Genomic DNA, 10,480 nt, shown 5'->3' with positions numbered 1-10,480 from the left:
TTTATTATGAATAAAACTTGTTAAAACAAAAAAACATCAATATCATGTCAAAATTATGTGCAGCGGAAAAATAAATAAGACAAGATATGATGACCCAAGAAAACCAATGAAACAAACTAGTTTCACAATATAAAACCTAAGAGGAAAATGTTAGAAAATTTAGACCCCGGTTGATAGAATTAACAAGTTTTAAACCCAAGTTGTTAATTAGATTTATTATGAATCAAACTTGTTAAAACAAACAAACATCAATATCATGTCAAAATCATGCAGCGGAAAAAATAAATAAGACAAGATATGATGACCCAGGAAAACCAATGAAACCAACCAGTTTCACAGTAAAAAACCTGGGGGGAAACCTTCCCGAAAAGCAATCCACTATAGTCAAGAGAAGTTTTAGATCTAGTACAAAACCTTTGTCCCTAGACTCTACAATCCCCGTAGATGAACTCACAGCAGAAACCTTCTACCGCTTCAGAACCTCTGAACTCTTCAATATATGAACGCCATCCTTTTTGTTGCACGGATCCCAGTACGTGACTAACTCCTTTGCACGAATCCCAGTACGCAACTTACTCACCAACTTGAGGAAGAAGAATGTTGGCTGCAAAGTTCTTCACTTCATCAACAATGAAGATCAAGAAGCACTTAGTTACAAAACCCAAAGGCGTAAAGACGCAGTAACTTCTTTTTGAGAGAATAAGGCATCGATCACCTTTTGCATATGTTCTCCTTGTATTCTCTTATGTGACGGTCTTTAAAATAAGCCTTATATAAGTCTAGGGTTGTGAGAAAAGAAACCCTACTCAAATACATAAGCCTGGCCCAAAAATCAAAAAGCTGAAATTCTGATTTCTCGTAACCTCGATCGATCGAGAGGTGTCGAGTAGGTGTCGAGGTTTAATGAATCTCAACAGATAGCAACTATCGAGGAGGTGTCGAGAAGGTGTCGAGGGGACAGAAACTTTCTTGATCGATCGACCAGCTATCGAGAAGGTATTGAGATTGCGATAAGAATCAGCTGAAGAGCTTGATAGATAGCCAGGTGTCGAGGAGCTATCGAGAAGCTATCGAGCTATCTATCCGTAGATGTCGAGCTATCTGTCCAGCTTTATTGAACACCTTTTATTCACTTGTTTCTTGGTCCAATCTTCATGGCTTTAATACTAGACTTGAACAATATGTTTCTTTAAGTATTAAACACAACTTAGATCTACCCAAATACAAGTAAAGTGCGTTTTGTCAAAGGATTAGCCAACTACATAAAATATGTCCTAAACAATCTCCCCCTTTGGCAATCCGTGACAAAACCACAACAAACAAATGAATATATGAGAGAAGTTATAAATCACTCAACTCATACTCACTTGTTGAATACAATAAAATCTATCCTAAGACAAACTCTTGAAAAATTTTGCAAGAAGAGAGTTTATGGCAAGTAGACTTTGACAACCTGTATTTCTGAAACACTTTAAACAAAACTCATCAAGGCATCTTAGTGTGAAACAAAAATAAATAGATTGCATACAAGTATAAGAAACATGTGTATGAAGAAAGAAAAGAAACAACATATGTAAGGTAGGTGAAAGAAACATACATCAGCATATAAAGAAGATAAACACAATGTATGTAAGCATGGTCACAAGACCCAAGGTACAAGAGCAAGGAAGTAAGCACTCCCCCTAACAAGATGAAACACATCTTCCCCTTACAACGGAATGTATTTCTCTCCCTAACTTGTAGAATCTTAAACAGAAACCACAAAGTCTCCACAATTTCTCCCCCTTTTTGTCATGATTGACAAAGGGTACAAGAAGCTAGAAAGCTTCACCCGAGAAACATAAAGATGATCAAGGATGATCAAGGGGCACAAAGAAATCCATATAAATGCATGAATGTAATGAAACAAGATGCTATGGATGACAAGATAATAGAGGGATGCAAAACATGTGAAAAACAAGAAAAATGTTAAGCACATAAAACCCAAAACACACACACACACACACACACTAAACAAGTCTAACCAATTTTATATTTCAAAAACAAGTTATGACAGTTTAGTGAGCATACATTAGCACATGTAAAACCTTTGTGATGGCCAAATCACATTGTACCTGCACATGTATCAAAAGTAGCAAAGAATATTGCGTGTTGTGTGTGAAAAACATCGCAAGATTGCATATGTGTATACATGTTATGACGATCTGAGATATGAGAAAATAACTTTTAACTCACACACAATCATAACTGTTTGATGGGGACTATCACCTTCGAGGTACATCCTATAACTCCCACATCTCCTAGAATACACGCTTGCAACCATATTTAAAGCATTTTTGATCTTTTTGCTTTTTATTTTCTTTGCATATTTTCTTTTTATTTTTAGCATATCATACATGGGCATAAAAAAAAGAGAAAAGAAATACCCAAGATGTTAAGCATTTGACATCGCACTTTTGCTATGCCGAAGCATACAAATGTCTTTGACACTGCACTTTTGCTATGCCGAAGCATACAGATGTCACATTATGATTGGCGGGCAACAGTGGTGAGATGGTTATTTATGCATTTCTCTTAGGATTTTCTAGTCCTACCCGTCAAAAAGAGTGATATGAGTGTTAAGTTTTAAGAGATAACCTAATCTTACTCATCACAAACAAGAGCCACAAAGCTCATTTGCTTAGTTGTGTATAAAGATACTCATCTAAGCTACAAGTGATACAAAGTTTAGAAAACTTTGTTTCATTGGCCATCCAAGGTACACAAGTATCAAAGTACACAAAACACATATTGTTTTTGTATTTTTTTTATTTTTATTTTGAAAACAAAACAAAATAAAAACTAAACAGCCAAACAAAAACAGATAAACAACATGAATGCATGAAAGAAAAATGCATATGCATGAAGACATGATAAAAGAGTGCAGATACATGAAAACATGATTTAAAAAACAGATAAGAAATCAAGTAAAGAAAGTCCTACTTTAGATAGAAAGAAACAAAGCAGAGGACAAACAGAAAAGACAATTAAGTCTTAGGCTCCTTTCTCACCCACACAGCACGAGTCTTTGGCCGTGAAGATGAAAAGGCACGTATCCTAGTATGTCTACTAAAGGACATAGAAGAATTAAAATTCTCTTGAAATTGAGTTAAAAAGCTCAAAACTTTTAATAACTCTCCAAACAAAGGTGTAGGTCCTTGAGAGAAAACCTGTGACCGTTTGGACAATTGCTTATGAGGATACAACTTAAAGCTATTAGGACGAATGTGTCCAACAACATCACAATGATGACAAACACAAGGCTTAATAAAGGATTTAGAATTAGCCAGATCAGTTTTGGATTTCATACCTCTATTACCTTTCTCAGATTGTGGCACAAAGATAGTCCTTGATCCAGAAGTTGTGGATGAGGAGGGGCTGGAGGAAACAACATATCTTAAGCCAGTCTTATCAGAGGCTTCCTGAAGGGTCATCTTCTTATGTACTTCATCATTAGACGAATCCTCACTGTCACTAGCACTCTCCACAATCACCTTATTAGTTGTGGCAGCAAATGCCATAACTTGATGACATTCATCCACAAACTCATCAGAAGAGTCATCCTCAGTATCACTCCAGGTAGCAACCAACCCTTTCTCTTTTGGCTTCTCGGTCTTTTCCTTCATGAGGTAGTTTGGATACTCTATCCTCATATGATCAAAACCTTTGCACTCATGGTATTGAATAAGGGATTTTTCATTCTTGCCCTTCCTAGAGGATTTAGGTTTCATAGGAGGTCTGCCCTTATCCTTTTTCCTAAACTGAAGAAGCTTGATAATCTCATCAGTTATGAAGGTTAGATCCTTATCCTCATCTTCACTTTGATCTTCATCTTTAGAGTCTTCAGTCTCTTCCTCTATACCCTTAAGAGCAAAGTTTTTACTCTTTCTACCTTTTCCCATTGAGCCTAATCCTATCTCATAGGTTTGAAGGTTCCCTACAAGCTCAGTCAAAGGAATTTGATCAATGTCCTTGACTTCTTCAATGGCAGTGATCTTAGCATGAAATCTTTCAGGTAAGGACCTAAGGATTTTTCTAACAATTTTGAATTATGCAATACATTCTCCAAGGTTGAAAGCAGAATTCACAATATCCTTGAGTTTGGCATAGAACTCATCAAAGGTCTCATTCTCCTCCATCCTTATTTCTTCAAAACTACTAGTGAGTTGTTGAAACTTCATAGTCTTTACTGCCTTGGTACCTTTATAGGTGGTCTCAAGAATGGTCCATGCTTCCTTGGCAACTTCCGTGGATGATATTTTTTTGAATTCCTCATTAATCACCCCACAGAACAAAGCATTCAAGGCCCTACTATTGAAATTTCTAGCTACAATTGTTGCATCATCCCAATCCACAGGTGCTTCCTTTGGCTTAATCCAACCAACTTCAACAGCTTGCCATATCTGTTCACCTAGAGCCTGCAAAAAAACTTTCATACAAACTTTCCAGTACGCATAATTAGTTCCATCAAATAAAGGAGGTATAAATAAAGATTATCCTCTATCCATGACAACAGAGGTCAATGGATCACACTTAGGAAATTAATCCAATCAGAGTGAACTCGCTCTAATACCATTTGTTAGAAAATTTAGACCCCGGTTGATAGAATTAACAAGTTTTAAACCCAAGTTGCTAATTAGATTTATTATGAATCAAACTTGTTAAAACAAACAAACATCAATATCATGTCAAAATCATGCAGCGGAAAAAATAAATAAGACAAGATATGATGACCTAGGAAAACCAATGAAACCAACCAGTTTCACAGTAAAAAACCTGGGGGGAAACCTTCCTGAAAAGCAATCCACTATAGTAAAGAGAAGTTTTAGATCTAGTACAAAACCTTTGTCCCTAGACTCTACAATCCCCGTAGATGAACTAACAGCAGAAACCTTCTACCGCTTCAGAACCTCTGAACTCTTCAATATATGAACGCCATCCTTTTTGTTGCACGGATCCCAGTACGTGACTAACTCCTTTGCACGAATCCCAGTACGCAACTTACTCACCAACTTGAGGAAGAAGAATGTTGGCTGCAAAGTTCTTCACTTCATCAACAATGAAGATCAAGAAGCACTTGGTTACAAAACCCAAAGGCGCAAAGACGCAGTAACTTCTTTTTGAGAGAATAAGGCATCGATCACTTTTTGCATATGTTCTCCTTGTATTCTCTTATGTGACGGCCTTTAAAATAAGCCTTATATAAGTCTAGGGTTGTGAGAAAAGAAACCCTACTCAAATACATAAGCCTGGCCCAAAAATAAAAAAACTGAAATTCTGATTTCCTGTAACCTCGATCGATCGAAAGGTGTCGAGGAGGTGTCGAGGTTTAATGAATATCAACAGATAGCAGCTATCGAGGAGGTGTCGAGGGGACAAAAACTTTCTCGATCGATCGACCAGCTATCGAGAAGCTATCGAGATTGCGATAAGAATTAGCTGAAGAGCTCGACAGATAGCCAGGTGTCGAGGAGCTATCGAGAAGCTATCGAGCTATCTATCCGCAAGTGTCGAGCTATCTGTCCAGCTTTATTGAACACCTTTTCTTCACTTGTTTCTTGGTCCAATCTTCATGGCTTTAATACTAGACTTGAGCAACATGTTTCTTCAAGTATTAAACACAACTTAGATCTACCCAAATACAAGTAAAGTGCGTTTTGTCAAAGGATTAGCCAACTACATAAAATATGTCCTTAACAGAAACCTTTTTGAAAATCAATCCATTATAATAAAGAGAAGTTTCAGAACTAGTACAAAACCTTTGTCCCTAGACTCTATAATTCCGGTAGATAAACTTACAACAAAAACCTTCTACAGCTTCAGAACCTCGGAACTCTTTAATATATAAATGCTACTCTTTGATGCACGAATCCTAGTACATGACTAACTAATTGCGTAGATCCCTGTACACGACTTTAATCACAAACTAGAAAAAGATGTTGGCTACAAAGTTCTTCACTTCATCAACAATGAAGATTAAGAAGTATTTGGTTACAAAACCCTAAGGCACAAAGACGCAGTAGCTTCTTTCAGAGAGAATAAGGCATTGGTCACCTTTTGCATTCGCTCTCTTTGTATTCTCTTATGTGATGGCCTCTAAAATAAGCCTTATATAGGTCTAGGATTGTGAGAAAAGAAACCTTACACATACATGTTAACATGGGCCAAAAATCAGATCTGAAAATCTGAATTTCATAAGGCTCAGTAATTCTTGATTGATCGAGGAGGTGTCGAAGAGGTGTCAATGGGACAGGAGCTTTCTCAATCGATCCACCAACTATCGAGAAGCTATCGAGATTGCGATGAGAAGAAGTTGAAAATCTCAATAAATAGCTTAGCTATTGAGAGGTGTCAAGCAGCTTTCAAGCTTTAATGACAGGCACTTTTCAGACTTGAATCTTGGACAGACTTGCATAGTTTCAATACTTGATCTTGAAACACAGTTTTTTGAAGTATTAAACACATCCTAGATCTGCTCAAATACAAATAAAATACGTTTTGTTAAAAGATTAGCCAATTACATAAAGTAGTGACATATGTTCCTAACAAGTGAATCACATATGTCCTAACAGCTTCAATACTAAACTTGAACACTTGTTTCTTGAAGTACTAAACCCATTCTAGATCTTTCCAATTACAAGTAAAGTATGTTTTGTCAAAAGATTAGCCAATTACAACACATATATCCCTAACAATAACAACTAAATTTATATAGTTAATATTAATTCATTGAATTATGTGTCGAATCTATATTTATTTAGGTCAATTAAAATTGTTGGGTGATTCAATTAAGTGTTGTACAATGGTGCCTTTATAGATTTGATTCTATTGTTCTATGTAAAAAAAATTATTTTATTCTAATCAGATGATAGTTTTGACATTTCTTTTAAAATTTTTTTAATTATTGATGTCTGCTAGAAAAATATTAATTTGGATATTAAAAAAAAAAAAAGAAGAATAGAATAATGAATTGAATTTAAAATATGATGTAGGACAGAAGATACAAAACAATTTTTTTTTTTAATTTATTAATTTTAGTATTTTTGCATAGTTTTCGGAATTTTAGGTTTAGGGTAATATTTTATTGTTTTTAAGTTCTTTTAATTTTTTTAGTCTGAATTAAGCTTCTATTATGATTAGGTATTAATTGAGATTTATTTTAGAATATATATACACACACACACACACACACATATTTTTTGTCTATCAAGTTTTACAGAACCTTTAAATGTGCCTCCAAGTCTGTAAATGTTTTGATTAAATTCAAATTTAATTTAATAAAAGTTTAAAACACTTTTCGCTCTATCTTTTTATGGATTCCAAACTATATATCTCCTTATTGATTCAGCAAATGCTTGTGGATTCAAGTTTAGTTCTCTTGAAACAAATATGTTTTGTTTCTTGTTACTTTCACACTTGCATCAAAATAGCATCTCTTGATAAATTCGTTACTATTAATATAAAAATATAATGAAAAATTTAGAAGAAAATCTAACAACTGAACAGTAAATTCATCAACATAATTAGAAGATATTTATTAGAACAAAAAGAGGAGAGTTCCTAGCTTGCAATGTGCCTCTCTTGCTGGCTCTGTTGGGGTGCTAGGGTGAGGTCTGTGGCGCCCTAGTCACAGTAGCTATAGCTCAATCCAACATTCCCTAGTGGGGAGGTGCTCCTATTAGGTCACGCCCTAGGGGGTTAGTCACAAATGGTCGCCCCCGCCCCCCTTTTGTTCATAAAAAAAAAAAAAAAAATTAGAACAAAAAGATAACATTGAAATAATTATAATGATTGTTAGGGATATATTCTATGTAATTGGCTTATCTTTTGACAAAATGCACTTCACTTGTAATTGAGTTGATCTAGGATGGGTTTAAGACTTCAAAAAATATGTTGTTCAAGTCAAGTGTTAAAGCCATGAAGATCTGACTAAGAAACAAGTGAAGAAGAGTTGTTCATTAAAACTCGATGGAAGTCTCGGCAAAATTTTTTCTATCGAGATTTAATGTTGAAGCTCGACACAAGCTGTTTCTATTGAGATTTATGAAATTAGAAATTCTAGATTTGATTTTTGGCCTATGCTTGTATATTTGTATAGAGTTTCTTTTCTCACAACTTTAGACATATACAAGGATAATTTTTAAGGCCGTTGCGCATGCAGAAAGGGAAATAGTTCATTATTTTCTCTGAAAAAGCTACTGCGTCTTTACGTCAAGGGTTTTGTGATCAAGGAGCTTCCTGATCTTCATTGTTGATGAACTAAAGAACTTTGCAGCCAATAACCTCTTGAAGTTGCTGCAGTTAGTCATGTACTGGACCTGTGCATTATTGGTTAGTCACGTACTAAGATTTGTGCATTGAACGGAAAGATTGCCATTACAATACAAGTCCAATTGGGTATTGGGGTAAGAGTTCAACTATATGTTAGTATTTTGGGATAGGCCAAAGGGTTTGGTAAGATTCTTTTTATTGGTAACTGCTTGTGATTGATAATAGTGGATTCTTGGGAGTGATGACCTTAAAATCACTCGGTGGGGTTTTGCCTCTGTGGTTTTCCCTATTTATAAACAAATCACTTGTGTCAAATTTATTTTCTGCTGCACTTAATATAATTGGTGATTTGTTTTTATTCCCACACTATTGCATGTAATTTGATCCAATTAATTAACTTGGGTTAATTCATTTTAACCCAACAATGATGTTCAAATATGTAACACAATATCCTTTTATTATATAAAAGACTAGTTTCTGTTATAAATTCATGTATTATTTAAAGAATTTTACTTCCATTATTTGTTCATTATTGTAAAAAGAAGTTTCAAAATTAAAGTTGATAAAATCCTACTTAAGATTGACTAGGTCACAAGAAGATTAAATGGACTAATTATATTATCATATGGAAATGAGATTTTAGTGAAACCTAGATACCTAATTATAATTAATAATTTTGCATCTCAAAAAGCAAGAATAATATATTTTTTAATAATTTAAAAATTATAATAAAGTAATTAAAATCAATGTTAAATAATTGATATATAAATATAAAGAAGTCTCACATGCAAATTTACAATTATCACCTAGGTCACATACTATATTGAGCCCACGTTATCCTATAAAGCCATGGTCTATAATATTTATGATCATATCCTAATATATAATGTCCTAAAATAATCTAACAATGTTCAAATGAACAAGTTAATAGTTAGTACTAACATTATGGGTTTTGGTGAATTTGTTCATAGGGTACATTTCCAGGAGGTCAAGAAATTGCAGTAAAGAGGCTCTCAAGTGTTTCAAGACAAGGTTTACAAGAATTTAAAAATGAAGTGGTGTTGATTGCGAAACTTCAACATAGAAATCTCGTTAGACTTCGAGGGTATTGCATAAAAGGGGATGAAAAAATTTTACTATATGAGTACCTGCCTAATAAAAGCTTAGACTCATTTATATTTGGTTGGTTTCACAAACCAAATTCCTAATTTACACTAGTTATTGATAAACTATATCTTGTTTGAGTAAAACCTGACTTCAAATTGTTGCTAATATTGTTTTTTTTTTTAATGGAAAATGGGAAACCTGGCTAGATCAAAAACTAGGCGTGCTTTTGGATTGGGAGATGCGCTTCAACATAATTATGGGAATAGCTCGAGGGCTTCTTTATCTCCACCAAGACTCCAGATTAAGGATCATCCATAGAGATCTAAAAACTAGCAACATTCTTCTAGATCATGAGATGAACCCCAAAATATCTGACTTTGGGTTGGCAAAGATGGTTGGAGGCAACGAAACTGGGGCAAACACTACCAAAGTAGTTGGAACTTAGTAAGTTTCTAGTTGATAGTAAAATTATGGAAGTTGATTCTTATATAATGTAGAAAAATTTTCAATCCCCCAACTTTGTTTGGCAAAAGTTCTACAAATTCCTACCATATTTGTTGATATTATAACAATCCCTCTAATGCAGTGGCTATATGTCTCCGGAGTACATATTAGATGGAATTTTCTCAATCAAATCCGATGTTTTTAGTTTTGGTGTAGTCTTACTTGAGATTATTAGTGGCAAAAAAAACACAGGATTTTATCAATCAGAACAAGCCTTGAGCCTTATAGGTTATGTAAGTGTGCTGAATTGTTATAACCATTGAATTTTTTTTTTTTTTTGGAGAGGGGGTAGGATCAGATTGATGTGCTTTCAGCTAAGATTGACAGCCTCTCCACCAACCAGGAGCAGTGACCCTTTGGCCATTTCGGTCAAAAAGGGGGAGAACTTTTGAGGGTAGTTCTTGAGGGGGAGTGCTTATTTTCAGGGGGAGTCTCACTATTATACATTGTGTTTATGTTGTTTATGCTTATAATTTTGATACTATGCTTGGATAACTACTGTTGTTATAGGGTTGATACACTGTGGTTTAAGTTTGGTTTAATTATTATATATTGATGT

General features: G+C 34.6%; 1 non-coding gene across 1 annotated transcript; it reads left to right on the top strand.

Moving 5' to 3' along the window:
• The first annotated feature begins 9,086 nt into the window (after positions 1-9,086).
• Positions 9,087-10,149, top strand: LOC112033614 (uncharacterized). The gene is made up of 3 exons (XR_010626648.1): positions 9,087-9,492; positions 9,624-9,861; positions 10,004-10,149. It is a non-coding gene; the product is annotated as an uncharacterized LOC112033614 (transcript).
• The last annotated feature ends 331 nt before the right edge of the window (positions 10,150-10,480 follow it).

This window comes from Quercus suber, unplaced genomic scaffold, assembly GCF_002906115.3.
Source record: "Quercus suber isolate HL8 unplaced genomic scaffold, Cork oak 2.0 scaffold_826, whole genome shotgun sequence".
In the NCBI taxonomy this organism is placed as follows: Eukaryota; Viridiplantae; Streptophyta; class Magnoliopsida; order Fagales; family Fagaceae; genus Quercus; species Quercus suber.
This window is presented reverse-complemented; position numbering and strand designations above follow the sequence as displayed.